Source organism: Jaculus jaculus, chromosome 16 (genome assembly GCF_020740685.1).
Source record: "Jaculus jaculus isolate mJacJac1 chromosome 16, mJacJac1.mat.Y.cur, whole genome shotgun sequence".
In the NCBI taxonomy this organism is placed as follows: Eukaryota; Metazoa; Chordata; class Mammalia; order Rodentia; family Dipodidae; genus Jaculus; species Jaculus jaculus.
The window spans coordinates 64,327,125-64,345,564 of NC_059117.1; the positions used below are offsets into that span (position 1 = coordinate 64,327,125).

An 18,440-nucleotide genomic window follows, 5' to 3' on the forward strand; every position below is an offset into this window, starting at 1 on the left:
CTCTCTCTCATAAATAAATATCTTCAAATGTAAAAAATTATTTAAATATTTTAATTTTATTTATTTATTTATTTGACAGAGAAAGAGGGAGAGAGAGAAGAAAATGGGCATGCCAAGGCCTCCAGCCTCTGCAGATGAGCTCCAGACATGTGTACCCCATCATGCATCTGGCTAACATGGGTCCTGGAGAATTGAACCTGGTCCTTTGGCTTTGCAGGCAAACGCCTTAACTGCTAAGCCATCCCTCCAGCCCCAAATTTAAAAAAAAATTGAAGGAAGAAATAAGATGAGAGAGAGAGAGAGAGATCAGAGAGTTCCACTTTCACGGTCCTTGCCAGCCTGGGGGAAGCTGGAAGAACAAGCACACGATCATACAAAAGATTTCCTGGGGTCGGGGAGAAGTGGATACAGGGCAAGCCTTGCAAGGACTCAAGTTTAGTCCCTAGCACCCCATGAAATGTCAGGCATAGTGGTGCTTACTTATCACCCCAGCACTGGGGAGATGGAGACAGAAGGATACCTGGAGCTCACTGGCCAGCCAGGCTAGCCTAACTGGTGATCTCCAGGCCAACAAGAAATCCTGTCTCCTAAAAAGAAGGCAGCATTTCTGAGGAAGAACACCTGAGGGTGTTCTCAGCTTACTCGGGCATGTGCACACATGTGTGTGCCTACCATAAACACACACATACCCACACACACATGTATATGCACACATACATGCAGGCATGCCACACACAAGCGAGTTAAATAGATAGATGCAAGAGGTTTCTCCAGTTCGTAATTTAGTCTATCATTTGGCTGCTTATGAAGCTATGCTACCCAACTTTATCCAAACCTTACCACTAGTCTCAACTCGTAGAACATCACCAAATGTTCCTTCCTAAAAAGCAATCTATGGCTTCTGAGTGTTTCATTGTCCAGAAGAGTAGGTTTCCATATGAGTTATTTATATTCTCTTAGATTTTGATTAGCCCTCCTTCTACCTTTCCTGTACTCAATCTCATCCCCTGACCTCACTTAGGCCTTTTCACCCCCATTAATCTGCTCTTCTACTTACATATATACAATACCATCCTATTAAGTTCCCCCCTCCCTCCCTTTGCATTCCCTTTATATCTCCTTTCTAGCTTACTAGCCTTCACTACTGAGTTTTCTTCCTCTTCACATAGATGTCCAATCATTTGTAGCTAGGATCCACATATGAGAGAGAACATGTGACGTTTGGCTTTCTGGGCCTGGTTTACAAACAAATCCACTTCTCTTCTCTCTCCCCTTCTTGGAGGAGGCTTGCTTTCTTCTCCTACCAGCCAAAACTGATGGCTGTTGTTTGCTGATTTATCTTGCACTCAGCTCAGCTCCATGCCAAGTCCTCAGGTGTACCACGTCATTTCAGCTCCATCCCAATCTTAGGTGGTAGAGACTGGTGTCTGTACTTGGCAGACATGGGTGTTTCTGCTCAACGAAGTCAAAAAAGCAGCGCCCAGCCACAAAGCGGGTCAGGAGTAAAAGCCACATGCGCCTCAGGCCGAGGTCGCCGAGCTTTCCATAATTCCACATGACTCTGCAGAGACAGTGGCCATGCTGTGTTCACATGAAACTGTGCTTCCTTTTCCCTCACTCCAAATTATCAGAGAGGTGTACACAATGTCAGAAGTCACAGCAGGCAGGAAGTCACAGAAGACTTTTGAAGCAGAGTAGAAGAGAAATGAAAGAAAAAGAGGAGTGTAATAGCATCTTAGGACTGCAGAGATAAAAGGAATAGAGACCCATTTAAAGAAAAGTATGAGATTTTTTTATTACTATTAATTAAGTACTTTGTGAGCAAATTGCATGTTGGTCACATTTATTGTCTTATGTCTCCTCTTCCCCACCCCCATTCTACTGAGGGCCTTCCTCAGTGGGGTTATTGGTATTTACCATGATGTTATGAATGCATCAGTCTCTGTGGGGGGAGGGAGACAATGTCTCAGGATATTCCTTCCCACCCTGTGGCTCCTACAGTAGTCTTCACAGATGGCAGACAAAACCACAGAAAACCAAGACCCATCAAAACGACAAGAAAAGACAGCAAACTGCTTAGCAGGAGACAACCCACCTCTGTCACATCTGCCAGGGCCCAGGAGACATTACGGAGGAAGTAGCAATTTAACTGTGGCTGTGGTTCTCCCTGCTAGCCTGACAACTAGGTCCAGGGAGATGGAGATAGACACTGAGGACACCTGAAACTCATCAAAGCAAAAATCCAGAGGTTGCAGAGAGCCCAACACTAAAGTAAACTTATAATATACCTGCCAAGGCTCGGGGCTCATTGAAGGAGAGGGAGCAGAAAGAGGATGAGAGACTTGACGTTATAAGACTCAGTAAAGGCGTTATGGAATCCAATTAACAATACAGTACATCCATCTGCATACTGGGAGCTACATTGCTCTATGCTCGGTGAGATGTACACACAGCCCTGGACCTCTAGCTCCAGGCTCCCAGACAAGCTAATTGCTTAAAGTCGACAACAGGTTGGTGTATGCTATTGTTTCTTTGTCTTAAGACACTGAGCTTTTTGTTTAAGTCTGAGAAAAGGTTTTATAGCACATGCAATATGTTCAAAGATCATTTTTAAAGATTCAGGTAACTAACTGACTCATCATGATAAACATGTGGACCTATAAATAAAGTTTTATTGGGACATAGTTATGTCCACTTATGACTACCAACAGGGATTATTTCATATGATAGCAAAAGAGAGGAACAGTTGCAACAAGACCTATGGCCGTTAGAATCAAAAGTTTTACTGATACTTTAACAAAAGCTTTGTCAGCATTTGATGCAATTACGTTGTCCTATATAGATTCACTATTTTGCACAGGAAATTTAAATGGTCATTTTTAACTTTTTGAAGTAGCAAAAAAAAAAAAAGAAGAAGAAGAAGAAGAAGGAAATAACCATTCCCTGGGAAACAGTTTTAAAACTCGAATAGAAGTGATTAAGCTTTACATAGTAATGGTCTTCTCATGGTTGGTATTGGGGGATAAGATAGGCCAGATTTGGGAGAAGATAGAACTCACTAGCATATGCTAGCTTCCTTTCTGATGCAAAAGTCTCCAACTGAGAAATGCACACACTTGTGTGTGGTTTTATTATATCCACTTACCAGGTATGATTTTAACCACTTAGGTACCATGAATGCTTGTAGCCTGGGCTAGAAATCAGAATGACTGAGGCACAGCCCTGGACCTTCCTCTGGCAGCCATGGGTAGGACAGAGTCTGTCACCTGCAAAAGACAGGACTTTTACTTAGAGCGAGTGTGATGAAGAATCTGAAAGGAGCCCTGGGCAGCTGTGCAGGGCACAAGACATGAGGGGCTGTTAGGGATGGTGATTTAACACTCCTGCCATTTTTTAACTACATTTCATGCCAGACCTTCAATCAGGCCCTCCCTCTTCTCCAGTACGGTCAAAATCCATTCCTACCACCTCATACAGGGAGCCAGCCTCAGGCCTGAGGGGGTGACGAGTGACGTGAGGAACACCCCGGGGCTGCCACCTCTGAGAGCGTGCTGTCCCGAAAGCCTCACCGCCCGCTGGATAGCAGGTGACCTTATCTGTGCCTTACAGATGAGTGACAAAAGTCAAATGTGGTTCTCAAGTCAGCGAGGCTAATCAACTCATCAAGTTTATTAGGAGCATTCCTGATATTAATACTGAAATCCCCAAATCATGAAAACTGTCCTCAGTGCTGAGAGGGGGAAAAAAAAAAAAAACCAGATTGCCATCCTGAGGGTGAATCAAGTGTTAGGCTTCAAGCTCAGTGCTAAGCGTTCCCGCAGGTAAGCCCAGCAGCTCACCTGCCTACACATTGGTCCCCTTGGACCCATCTTGTCCTGGTGTCTCTACTGGATGTCTGTGGGCAGGGATCAAGAGCCTGTTCAGCCACACGATAAATTTTGCAGTCCTGAGTGGGAAATGTATTTTGCCTACAAAAAAAAAATTTTTAAATACAAGAAGTTAGGCCCAGTCAGAGCCACCTCTTGCATACCAGTCTCTCATTATCATGGGCTGAAGAGGCAGTCAGGGTAGCCCTCCTCAGCAGGCCGCTTTCCCTCACACAAATGCCTAGAGCGATGTCGGGAGGTCGCAATACACTGGACGGTAGTAAGAAGGAAGGCTGAAGAGTGTCCAGTCAGGAGACGAATTCAGTTTTTCTCTGCCTTTTTCCCCTCCCAGGTCCACTCACTTGTCAATAGTGTTCATGTTATTGGACAGAAGCATGATTCTACAAAAGAAGTTAAAACCAATCATGATCCAGTCATGCTGGTATAAAAAGAGAACCCAAAATGCTAACTATTACCTCTGAAAGGAAGCCTAGCTGTGAGATGTTATCCCAACCCTGGCATACGAAAAACAGGAGCAAAGGGAGGACCAAAGAGAAGCAGAGATTTGGCACTAACGCCATCTTTCACTGGAGTGCATCTCCAGCCTGCATTCCTCTGAACTCCCAATCCACTTCCCAGACATCTCTATCCACTTGACTAATATATTCCCCAAACTTACATGTCCAAACTCAGAGTCTCAGTTCTCTTTTTAGTTTTATTCATTTATTTATGAGAGAGAGAGAATGGGCCTCTACCCACTGCAAACGAACTCCAGATGCATGTGCCACCTTGTGCATCTGGTTTACATGGGTACTAGGGAATCGGACCTGGCTCTGTAGGCTTTGCAGGCAAGCGCCTTAACTGCTAAGCCCTCAGTTCTCCTTTTATTCACACGTGGAGAATCCCCAAGGCCACCTAAAGCTTGAAGGCTTATTAGAAGCTCTTGTGGGGATCAAATGTTGCTATAGTCAGGCTGTGGTTTGTCGCAGGGAACCCGTGCAGGATGAACCCAGCAGAGGGGCAAGGTAGATGGTGTGTAATAAGGGAAAACTCCACGTAGCCTTCAAGGTGTCCTTCCCAGGGAACTTCCAGAGGGACAAGCTTAGCTCATGCAGCAGTCCTGCCTAACCGAGAAGCTCAGATGAGCCTAAACATGAGGGATTTCATTGAATGCCAGCCAAGTAGACATGCAGTGCCCATGTGACTGGCCTATTACTACTCCATCTCCAGTACCACCCCCAGCAAAAGAAGAAGCACTTACACGTTAACACCATCACCATCAACCGCACCGGTTGCGCTGGCACTGCCTGGTTTCGGGCTTCTGACCACACAAAAGCACTCTCGTCAGACAGAAAATTGGAATATGCATTAGTTACTTCTGAGTAGCTATGACTAAAATATCTGAGAGAACAATTTAAAAGGAGGAAGAATTGAGCCGGGCATGGTGGCGCATGCCTTTAATCCCAGCACTTGGGAGGGAGAGGCAGGAGGATTGCCGTGAGTTCGAGGCCACCCTGAGAATACAGAGTTAATTACAGATCAGCCTGAGCTAGAGTGAGACCCTACCTTGAAAAACCAAGAAAAAAAAAAAAAAAACAGAGGAAGAATTTATTATGACTCACAAGTTCAGAGAGTCCCATCCACGGCCACATGGCTCCTTGTCCCTGGGCCCATAGTGAGCCAATCACAACAGCGAGAGGAAGGTGTTCACCTCACAGTTGGCAGAAAACAGACAAGAAAATACAGACATCAGCAGCTCAAGGTGTGGTGCCCAGCACACCTGTCTCCCAACACACACACTTCCTCCAACTGGGCCCTACCTTTTGCTTTTCACCTCCTTCCAACAATATCTTCATATTATGAAGATACGTTAGGTCAGAGCCCTTATATCTAATAGTATCTGGGAACACCATCAATGACACACCTAGAGCTGTGCTTTGCTAATCTCCAATCCGATGTTCAATCTAATCAAGCTAGCCATCCAAATTAACCTTTACAAAAGGGTTCAGAGGTTACTGTCCAGCAGTCAATTCTGAAGAGCAATCTCTCTGGAAAGTGAAATGTTTGAGCTACTTGGGCTGAGCTAGCCTTTGTCTACAAAGCTTGCTTCTCTCCATCTTCCTGTAGGTACCGATAGCAACCTTAGCTTTCCAGATCTCCAAACCATCTTGGGAGTGCATCTTGCCTCCATTTATTTCTCTCTGATTTCACACTGAATTTCCCTTCAGTAAGTACTGCCAGAATTACCTATGTAATTTATTTAGATGTTCACATCTCTTCATCTCTGTCTGTGCCTAAGTTCCTATTCTGCATCACCTAGGTTAATGTGTGGTCTCTCCCTTCCTTCCTTCCCAGAGGCTCAGTAATGCCGTATCGCTCACTTTAGCCATTGGAAACACATTCCTATGCCAGGAGTGAGGGCAGAGAGAGAACCCAAATGCTTCCCAACACAGCAGAGAAAATCACTTACAGTAGAAGCCACATCGGCTCCTCTAAGGGACGTTCCCCCAGCTTCCTCGTCACTGTTCTCCATGTGGTGTTTTCCCCAACTGCACTGCTGACCTCCTCTCCTCCAGCTTTTGCTCTCCCCATGACCGTTCATCAAGCCATGGTGGCCTCCTCCACCTCTCTCTTCTTGTCACAGATAGCACACTCCTGCCTCTAGGTCACTGCATTTGAGGTTTCACTTATAGTGCTTTCGGGACTCCAAAATATAGATCCTCGACTGTTACATTGCTATCACTTGATTTAGCTTTTTGCCTATGTGAGTTTACTTCTAATACTAATTTTACTCAACGTTCTTATGGCTGTTGTGGCATCTTACAATTTGACATAAATTTCACGAGAATAACCATGCTTTTTGTTCTCTTCTGGGACCCTACTATCTAGGTAGATGTCAGGTGTGGGGTTTATAACGCGCACGGGATGCAGGTATGCACGCGCGTTTGTGTGGGGGTTGGGGGTGCACATGCACTTCCTGCCTGAGCAGCGCATGTCTCTATGGGGAACTGTGGATTCCACACTCCCTGTCAGACCTGCTCAGTCACAAAACCTGCAGGTACAGCTGAGCCATGCATACTGAACACCCAGTGAGTTCCAGCCATGTAAAGCTGAGGTGTGACTTACTGCTACAGATTCCCTACACACCCATAACGTTTTGGTTACATGCCTGGACTACAGCCCCAGGCTTTTCTGTGTCCTGACTCTGCCCCTTCGCTCCTGGAGGGTGACAGCGGCTGCCTTTGCCATGAGCTTCCTGTCGGAGAAGGTTTCCTATGCAGCTCCCTCCCTCCTCCACCATGGGAACCAGGCTGCTCACATAACTTCCCATACCAGAGGCACAGCTGACTTTTCCAGGCAATTCCAAGAACAAGGCAAAGGCTACCGCTTGTCAGAAGCTACCTCCCTGCAGACGCAGTTGTTTTTCTGCAATCCCTGGACATTTAAACCAAGCCGGCAGAACAAACCCCACGGTAGTTCCGTAGGGCATCTATCTAATCCGGCTGTGCTTTGAGCAGACAAGCTCGTCCACACTGCAGCCCGGAAACCAGCCATGGAGAGAAGCAAATACTGTGAGCTCACTGCGCTTGGAAGCCTTGGAGACAATACAGACCCACAGCCCAGACCTCTGTGTGCCGCCTGTCAACCGCAAAGGCCGTGCTGGTCCTGGGGGAGCAGGTCTTTGATAAGGTCACTGTAAAACAGTCACTGGGAAGCAGCAAGTATCTAGTCCTCCACACTTCTCCCTCTCCTCTCTCCTGAGCCCTCACTTCTCACTGGAGAGGAACCTTTAACTTCACCAATATATGATCCTCATGGTGGACCTTAGACCTTAGGAGGAGAGAGAACAAAGCAACATGACCTCTCCCTCCACTGTCATAAGCAACGTGAAGTCCTGGTTCTGCCCTGTTGCTCTCAAACAAGCCCACTGCTTGGTTTCCTCCTTACAATTCAGCCCGGCCAGCAGTGTTTTCTGTCACATCAAGGAATCTCTTGAGGCTTAGAAATGACAAGATGAAATTGGCTGCACAGACTCAGGAACACAACCCCTGCTTTAGCCTAAATGTCAGTGAGTACCACCCAGTAGATCCAGAAAGGAGCAGGCAGAGGGTCTCAGCCCCAGCAGCACAAACAGCTGCTCTCCATCTCTGCACAACGTGGCGGGTACCCACAAGTCACCTCTTTGGGGATGGGGGGGTGTATCCTTTAGCTTTTCATGACTATAACAAAGTGTCCATGGCGGAATAACTTTCTAAGAAAAGAGATTGATTTAGCTCAGAGCTCTGCAGATTCAAGGGCTTGTATCTACAGATGGCCTTCTGCTGAGAAAGTTCCATGATGGCTTTGGGTATCATTTAGCAAGTGTCAGAAGCACACAGCATAAGGCACCAGCCTGGTGATCTTACCTACTTCTCACCACCTCCCCACATCCACTTCTCAACATCATAGTCAGATTGTTTCTGGGTTCTTAATGACACGTGATGGGAAGCAAGTTTCTATACCTGTCACGCAAACCATAGCTACATGAGGAAACCTTGCAACAGGAAGTAAGATAGCTTCAAGATATATAAATATCCCAGGAAGAAACCATTGCTCCAAAAGCATATAGCCATCAAAGCAGTTGGCATAATTACCTTTTGGCCACAGCATAGTTTGTAGAAAATCAGTCGCATACAAAATAGGGTAGAAACAGAAAGAAAAGATAGACTAGAGCAGGACTCAGCATAAATACTGTGCTAGACCATTAAAATATATTTTTTATTAGCTGAGATATAGCTAATAGTATAGCGCATCTGCCTCTCACTTCCAAAGCCTTAGGTTTAGTCTCCTTCCTGGGGGAAAAACTGTTCAATTAGTATATTAGCTCTTCAGTGTTTTTCTCCAGTTTCCCAAGGATTATTTATTTGAGCATGAAAGGCTGTCTCATGCAGGCAGAAGAGGAACACTAAGCCTGGAAGGGAGTAGACTTTCATTTAGATTTTGCCTCCATGACTCCTGTCTCCCAAGACTCCAGAAGACAGGAGGGGCTGCTGTGGGCATGATTCTCACCCTCACTGCCCAGCACTTACCCAAGAGCGTATAAGACACTGTGGATTCAGTGTGGAATGAAGCCTGGTTCATGGAGGTTATAGGGAACATTTCCAGGCAACTCTCACATGGAGCAGGGCTGAGTATCGCTGATGAGAACTGTGAGTGAGGTTAGGAAGAAGCCCTCCTCTGCACAGTGACTGTGTAATGACTCTCTACAGTGATTCTTAACCCCATGTCGGAAAAAGAGCCCAGGGGCCCGGTGTGGTGGCACACGCCTTTAATCCCAGCATTTGGGAGGCAGAGGTGGGAGGATCGATGTGTGGTCGAGGCCACCCTGAGACTACATAGTGAATTCCAGGTTGGCCTGAACTAGAGTGAGATCCTACCTCAAAAAAAGAAAGAAAAGAAAAGAAAAAGAGGAAAGGCAAGTAGAAAATTTCTAATTATAAATTGTCTGGAGTGTGATGTTTTCATATTTAGGAAAGAGCATTGAAGATAAAACTGTGGACTGAGTAAAATTTGAAGATTATCTATAAAGTGCTACTTTTTTTAATAGGTCACCTTCCATAATCCTTGCAGACAACTATTAGTGAGTGACTCTCTTTGGCAATAGAGAATGTTGCTGAACTCTGAGGCAGTATTGGAGTGGAAACCATAAAAGTTGATATTCATGCAAGGAATTATTATTTGACCTAGTAAAGAATTGGAGCTGTGTAATTTCCCCTTGTGGGACACATGCCTCTAAAATTAAACACTGAATTATCTTTAGAAAATAAGAAGTTTAAATCCAGTCATGATAACTGCTTTAATACATTTCCCAGCTGATTCCACCCAATTACAATATTATTAAGTCTGGGGCAACTGCTCCCTAATTGCAAATATGTAATGAAGTTAAAAATGCCACTTCTGATCTGACAGTGGACCTATGACATGCTTCACTCTCTGTTTCAGCCAGTTCTCAGTTCCCAGCATCTGAATTCTCCATGTTTATTTTGGAAAACAAAACAAAACGATTACATGAACATCAGAGACTTCATAACCTGTGGTTCTCCAACAGAGATAACATGAGAAAGATCCCTTGGAATGACAGCTGATACAGAGCTCTGAGAAAGGTTATGTGTGAAAAGGCATAAGTCCTATGACAACTTGAAAGTACAGCCTATAGTTAATAGTCTACTTTACCTACAGTAGCACTAATCAATGCACTTGGTATGTTTAGTTGGATGAACGTGTTTGTGCTTGGAAGTTGTAAGTAGATCAAGATTTTAATTCTCTAACAAATTATCACTGTTGAGGATGCCCCGGTTTGGAACATCTCACAGATTTCAGCCCAGAGCTGTGTGAGTCACTATGGTGATGGGAAGGCAGAGGCTGATGCATAAAGGTGCAGGCAGAGCCTGCCTTGGTACTGATGAGAGCGAATGACGGATATTCAGGGGGCTCTGTGAACCAAGAGGATGGGAAACAGCTCTAACCCAAAGCAGACCAAGAGAGAAAGCAAGATAGTAATCAGGAACCCAGATGAGTCAAAAGAGTCAGAAATAAATTGAAACTGGGCAACATGTGGAGAAATCCCAGATGAAAAATAGCAGTAAGGGTGTGTGTGCGTGTGTGTGCGTGTGTACACAAGAACCAAAAATAATTTCTACTAGGGGCCTCACAGAATCAAGAAATGAGTCACATGTTTTGGCTTTTTATACCCTTCATTGATGTCTCAGAGGACAAACTTCAATCATTATTTTTGATGCAAAGAGAGGAGAGAGAAAGAGAGAAACACATGCGCACACACATACACACATCCATTCTTCCCTCTCCAGTTAAGAAGCAGAACCACAAAGTCCTGGAATCTCCCAGCAACTAATTCCCATGATCAGAATGTTAGCCAGTATCTATGAAAAAGATAGCAGACCCTCCTCCCCTCCTCAGACAAGGAGACCCAGGGTGAGATGGAGCATTAGAACTCCTGGGACACAAGGCTGAGACCTGAGAGCAGTCCACGGTGAGCTCGAGGAAGACCACTGCACAGAATCCAGGCAGAGCAGGAGGAGGGGTGGCCTGGGGTTGAGGTAATCACAACTGGGGAAGCTCAGCTGGTAGTCAGAGACCTGGAGAAATCAAGGACCAGCTCCGGTCATGAAGTCCTCATCAATTTTAAAACAAGGATAATAGTGAAACCCACACCCCTGAAAGGACCTCAAAATTCCCCTAAGGCTTTCTCAAATCCTCCATGAGCAATAAGCCCCCACCTCACCACCACAAGGCTACAGTTAGAACATCCTATGATAGAACATTTATGGTTGGAGAATGGAAAGCAAACATTTGAAAATAATTATATAGGGCTGGAGAGATGGCTTGATGGTTAAGGTCCTCACCTGTGAAGCCTAAGGACCCAAGTTTAATTCCCCAGAACCCACATAAGCCAGGTGCACAAGGTGGTGCATGTGTCTGTAGTTTGTTTGCAGTGGCTAGAGCCCTGGCACATACATACATCCATTCTCTCTCCCTCTCTCTCTCTCTCTTTCTCTCATACAGACATACATAAATAAATTAAATATTTTTAAATAACTATATAATAATGAGGTCACTTTCCTAGAAGGAAAGCTGAGAGTCATTCAAAGTCTATCTCATATATGAATTTAAAACATGAAAAGACCTCTCAATGGTATGTTGGATACTATGTCAGTTGCTTTCTCATTATTGGGACAAGTAACCAAGCAGAAGCGACTTGGGGAAAGAAAGAGTTGATTTCTTCTTGGAGTTCTTGAGGGTAGACTCTGTCACAGCAGGGAAGGTCTGGCAAGCTGGAATCAGAAACCTGAGTCACTTCCTCATATCACGGGTGGAGGGGGAGTAGACAGATGGCAAGAATAATACGCAGGGTCAGGCAGTGATACTCGAAGTCTCCCCCTAGCCCCATGATACTTCCTTCTGCCCTCTCTCCTCTTCCTCTCCCCTAGGGTTAAACCTAGGACCCTACATTTGCTAGGCTAGCTCTCTACCACTAAGCTACAACTCCTTCCTGAGTTTCGGGCTTACCTATATCTAGTAGGATTTACCTCATGTGAATTGACATTACTCACCTCTCCTACCATATTTCCATCTGGGTAAAGTTGAAGCTAGTCTGTAGCTGAGATGTTGCTGGTTTGTTGTTGTTGTTATTGTTTTTCAATGTACTTGTATTCAATGCTGCTTTATTCATTTTACTGGGAATTAATGTAGTAAGAACAGGTTAACAATTTGAAGTTGGTGAAGATTTGGTCCACATTGGAAGATACACAAGACTGGCTGATTTTTCTGTGTGTTGTTTATTATTATATCTCTGTGTGTGTGTGTGTGTGTGTGTGTGTGTGTGTGTGTGTTTCTATGGATAGAACCCAGGGCATTGTAAATGCTAGGTAAGCGCTCTGCCACTCAGCTACAATCATGTTTCCAAGAGACTATCTTGTTTCCACTGTCTACGTGCCTCCTAGATAAGTTACAGTGATTCTGCTTGGAGTCTTATCATGTGCACAACTGACTCATGATATGTTCCCATGGTAATTTAAGTGAAGATTCATAAGATGTGAACTTATTCCATTTCCAGAGAGCTTACTAAGCAATTTTCTTTTAGCCTCTGGTGGTTTTTAGTTAGGCAAGAAGACTAATTCGACCTATATTCCATCTATATTTAGTTTGCTTCTATTAAAAAGGACACTCTAGCTAGGATTGAACCTACCACTCATATTTGCTGGGATTAGAGTTTGCCTTACTTTAGTAGGATTTACCTTGTCTGAATTAATGACATCTGCTCTCCTTTCCACTCCTCCTCTTTTTTTTTTTAATATTTTTGTCTTTTAAATATTCTTATTTATTGGCAAGCAGAGATAAGATAGGAGAGAGAAAGACAGAGAATAGGCATGCCAGAGCCTCTAGCTGCTGCAAATACACTCCACATGCATACGCCCCTTTATGCATGTGGCTTTATGTGGATACTGGAAAATTGAACCCTGGTCCTCAGGGGATACAGGCAAGAGCCTTAACCACTGAGCAATCTCTCCAGCCCTCCTCCTGCTTCCCAGTGAGTCAGGTTGAAACTCATCAGCAGGTGAGACCACAGCCTGGCTTCCTGTTTCTCCCAACTCTCCCCTCCCTTACACACACACAGCTTTCTTTCAAAAGCACAGCATACACAGATGCTCACATCAGTTTTAACCTCACTGACTGGTAAATATGTAAACAGTTGGTTATTTTTTCAGTAAAGATTGGGAAATTGAAAGATGTTATATTCTACATTTTCAGTAGGAAAGTACATTAGTATTTTACTTGGAGGCAGTGAGGTAATGTAAATGAAATTTTTAAATGTATATCTCTTTTGACACATCCACTTTTGTGAACTACGAAGATAGGCAAGTAAATAAGGATGTTTGTACAAAGATGAATATGACTATTCTTTTATAACCAAATATTAGAAGCAATTTAAACATTGATAAAAGAAATAAATGTATATTTTTGTGGGCCATATTGCAACATTTTAGTAAAGATTATAGATGTTTGTTTTGCTAGAGGAGAAATGTTCATAATGATAACATGTAACACACAGAAAATATAAACACGGGAGTATGAACATCTTGCCCAAATATTTTCATTTAGGACGGTTCTAAAAATAAGCAAAAATTTGTTTTATTTTAAGCTCTTGGGAAATTATTAGGGACCCTTTATGGTAAGATTTCTATTTTAGAACCATAAAGCTTTTTGTAGACAGCTTTACGCTGTTGGGATGAACTTCCAAGCCAGACACAGCTCATGGGAGGAAAGGATTTATTTCAACTTTACAGATATATCCAGGGGAAGTTCTATACATGTAAAAGAGGCTGACCCCCTTCCAATGACTTGAGCAGAGATACACAACCAGCCAGCAATCATGCAGGAACCTGCAGAAGCTGGAACCCCAGAGTTCATTCTGAATACCTTAGGCTGGAAAACAAATCCACCCCCAGTAACACCTAATGGCTGCACCCCAGGACCTGGCCTCAGTGACACCTCTTCCAGCCAGGTGGCCAAAAATCAAAGTTACAAATTTGAGTAAAACATCTGAGTCTATGGGGGATATACATTTGAACTATAACTTTCTGCCCCTGGCCCCTAACAGACTCATGACCATCTCATATTGAAAATAGTATTCAGTCTACTGCAAGCCTTATATTTGGCCAGCCAGGACAAATGAGCCAAGGGTGCAATGGTGGCACATCTATTATGGTGGAAACCAACTGCTCTCTAATTGGACGGGAGGCCCGCTCCATGGAAGGGTATACATCCCTGATACTGAAAACTTAAAACAGGGATAGTCATGAGCCCTAGGCATGTAACGTCTGCTGCTGTCTGGCTAAATGTATATACTATGCTTATCAAACTGCCCAGTAAGCACTCCTCTTAATGTTTATACCCTTATATTAATGCTACTCTCACTTTTGGTAGAGAATCTTTTCTTTTCAGATGGCAGTGACCTTGGGACAACTTAGAAGGTAGCACAGTGCTGGAAAGAAGTAACTGCAGTGCTCAGTACTGCAATATCTCTATCACACCTTCCAAGACTCAGGGTCTAATGCGGAAGAGATGGTGGAAAGAATGTAAGAGCCAAAGGAAGGGTAGGACTCCTTACAACATGCTCCCTCCAGACACAAAATGGCCTGTATATCCATGACCTCACAGTGCCTGGCACTACCTACACAAGACCATCATAAGAGGAGGAAAAGACCATGACATCAAAATAAAAGAGAGACTGATTGAGTTGGGGAGGGGACATGATGGAGAGTGGAGTTTCAAAGGGAAAAGTGGGGGGAGGGCGGGTATTACCATGGGATATTTTTTATAATCATGGAAGTTGTTAATAAAAATTTGGAAAAGAAAATAGTATTCAGTCTAGATTCAAAGGTCCCATAGTCTTTACCATCTTTAAGATTGATTCAAAGTCCCAAGCCTCATCTGAGATTTAAGACTGTCTCTTAACCGTGAATCCTGTACAGTCAAATCAGGTTATACACTTTCAACATATAATGGCACAGAGGAAACACTTTTATTGCTATAAGGCATTACAAAAGACTGGACCAATGCAACCTCAACAACAATTAGGCAAGCATCAAACACCAGCAGTTCAAGGCTAACATCCAACAGTCTCTGGAGTTTCCCATTCTGCCCCTCCAGCTGAGCAGGGAAAGCTTCTATTCTGCCCAACAGTGGTCCATGGTAGCCTTTGTACAGCCCTGTTGCATGCAAAGCGTCTTTGAGTCTCCATGTAAACAACGGTCCATCTCCAAGTGGCTTCATTGGCTGTCAGAGTCATCATGCCCCCTCATAAACATGTGGTGGCGGCAGCTTCTAGAACCATGTGCACCTCATGACACACTCCGTGCATTGATTCATGCTTCTGAAAGCAATACCAGGTTTCAGGACTTAGCCAAGTTGTTAATCCAGGAACAAAATAAATTATGACCTTGAGGAGCAGATTTCTTCCTTAGCATCAACTCCTTTCAAAAGAATTCATGTTTCTACCACTTAATGATTCCTCAAGCATCCTCACCATCATTTCAATGTAACATAGTTGGGCCATCCTTAATCATGGTAATGTCTCCTTACCAGTAGCAGCTTTAGTAACCAACTCTCAGCGTCAGGAACCTGAAACTTGTTTAAGGTTTTCCAAGTTCAAATCTGAAATTTCTCAGTTCTATATCTTCTGCCGAGCACATCATTACTTTTAAATTCAACCTCAATCAAAGTCTCTGGGAGTGGAAAGCAGAACACAGTCAGCCCTTATGCAAGTACCCCAGTTCAAACAAGGTTCTCTTTGGTCTTTTCTTCTCCTTTAAAAGGTAATAAGCAAAGCCTCCAAATACAATTCACGCTGCGTGTAGCATCTTCAGACTCACCAGAATAGTCCATAGACTTGGCTTACCACTCTGGAAGGCATCTTCAGTTGCAAGTACCAAGTTCTGTCCCAATCCTCCAGCACAAAAGTTCAAAAAGACCAAAATCCGCATGTTCAGATTCATCACAGCAACATCACCCCACTCTTGATACCAATGCCTGTTGTAGACAGCGCCACACTGCTAGGATGGACTTTTGAACTAGACACAGTTTGTAGGAGGAAGGGCCTTATTTCAGTTTACAGATCCAGGGGAAGTACCATAATGGTGAAAGAGGCTGGCTGCCTTCCACAGATTCAAGCAGAGAGACACAAACAGCCATCCAGCATGCAGGAATGCCCCCCACACACCCCACAGTGATACCTCTTCCAGCCAGGCAGCGGGAAATCCAAGTTACAAGCTTGAATAAAACATCTGAGTCTTTTGCGGGCGCAGTGTTAGGGTTAGGGTTTAGCTTCTGGGGATTATGACTAGGATTAGTGTCAGGATCACATGCGCTATAATTGTGGTGATTGTAAGGGTTATATAGCGTTAGAATTATTATTGCATACGGTTATAATTAGGGTTAGGATAAAGTTTACATAGGATTAGTGTTAGGCTTAGGATAAGATGTTATGCTTAAAGTTATAGAAAGTTTTGTTTAGGGTTAGAGTTTAAGGTTAGGCAGATGAGCATGGTGGTGCACGCCTTTAATCCCAGCACTTGGGAGGCACAGGTAGAAGGATTGCCATGAGTTCAAGGGCACCCTGAGACTACATAGTGAGTTTGAATTCCAGGTTAGCCTTAGCTAGAGTGAAACCCTACCTCCAAAAAAAAAAAAAAAAAAGACTACATAGTGAGTTTAAGGTTGGGATTGTTACTTTTGGTTATATAAATATCAAGTTTGGTTAGGGTTTGGGGTTAGCGGTTTTTTTTGGTTTTTTTTTTTAATTTTTATTTATTTATTTGAGAGCAACAGACAGAGAGAGAGAGAGGATGGGCGCGCCAGGGCCTCCAGCCACTGCAAACGAACTCCAGACGCGTACGCCCCCTTGTGCATCTGGCTAACGTGGGTCCTGGGGAATTGGGCCTCGAACCAGGGTTCTTAGGCTTCACAGGCAAGTGCTTAACAGCTAAGCCATCTCTCCAGCCCTGGTGTTAGCGTTTTATAAGGTTATGGTTAGGGGTACATAGGTTTGGGGTTAGAATTAGAGTTACTTATGGTTAGAATTATAAGAAGTTATGGTTAGAGTTAGGGTTATCTAAGAGTAGAGTTAGGATTAGGTTTACATAGTGGTAGGATTAGGGTTACATAGAATTAGAGTTGTTAGAGTTAGATAGGATTGTTAGAATTACATATGGTTCTGGTTAAGGTTCAGGTTACATAGGATGAGGATTACATTGGGTTAGAATTAGGGTTATATAGTGCTAAATTTAGTGTTAAGTTTACATAGGGTTAGGACCAGTGCTAACTGAGGTTTACAATGACAATGTTGATATTGGTGAAATCTCATTAGTCTGATGCTTTTGAATAATAATTTTGGGTAGTTTGTTAACTATAGCAGAGCCTTGAATTAAAGATGGGATATGGCTCTTTCATACATTACACACAGTATTTGCATACATAATTGTTCCATGGAATGCCTGGCCAGGTAAAACTGAGAGCCCAGTTCTTAGAGGATACAGGACCTGGAAGGGCTCCAGCTCTCACGGGAGAATTGATTCTCAGATAAGAGTAATGGGCTTGCTAAGGAGTCTAACTGAAGAGGGAGCAGAGACGAAATTGTATTATCGTTCCCCAATTGCTGCCTTCAAACATTTTCAGCTGAATCTCCCTTCTCTATTCCTAGATGACGTCTCAGGTCTATGCCATAGCTTTCCAGTAATTTTCAGTTACTAACAACCCCAATCAAGTCTAGGCCAATCTAAAACTTCAGCCTTCATGCAGCCTGACAGCTCCTCGTCATCCTGCCTTACAGCCTAGGCCATACATAGGTCTGAGAACTTGGGAAGGGGACAGGGGGCAGTGCCATGGCCCCTGCAGCCCTCCGCTCTCCACCCCCTTTGATGAGCTACAGATGGCAGGAAAATATTTATTTATTTATTTATTTAGGAAATGGTGAGAGAGAGAGAGAGAGAGAGAGAGAGAGGGAGAGGGAGAGGGAGAACATCAGCATGTCAGGGCCTCCTGGCACTGAAAACAAACTCCAGATGCATGCGCCACTTTGTGCATCTGGCTTTACATGGGTACTGGGAAATCGAACCCAGGCCAACAGGCTTTGAAAATAAGTGCCTTTAAATGCTGAGCCAAATCACCACCTCTGGACTTGTTTTTGAAACTTGCCAGGTCCTGAATAGCTGTTACTGTTCCCCTCTCTCCCTCTCTCTCTCTCTCTCTCTCTCTCACACACATACACACACACACACACACACACACACACACACACACACACATCTACATGCTGGACCCTTTGTGGCAGCTATGTGAGTCTGTTGGAAGATTCGGTGAGATTCTGTGAAATCCAGCAATGGGTCACCCCGTGCCATGTGCAGACAGCACATTTAGCTCTCAAGGCTGGCATATGTTCCACAGACTCTCGGAGTGGGTGTCTATCCGAATGTCCAGCCCTTTTGGGTGGAGACCCAGCAAAATTTCTCAAACTGG

The 18,440-nt window shown here is 44.0% G+C and overlaps 1 pseudogene; it reads left to right on the plus strand.

The window, feature by feature from the left end:
- Window positions 1-6,791: 6,791 nt before the first annotated feature.
- LOC101614886 overlaps window positions 6,792-18,440 on the plus strand; it is a 46,368-nt pseudogene continuing 34,719 nt past the window's right edge.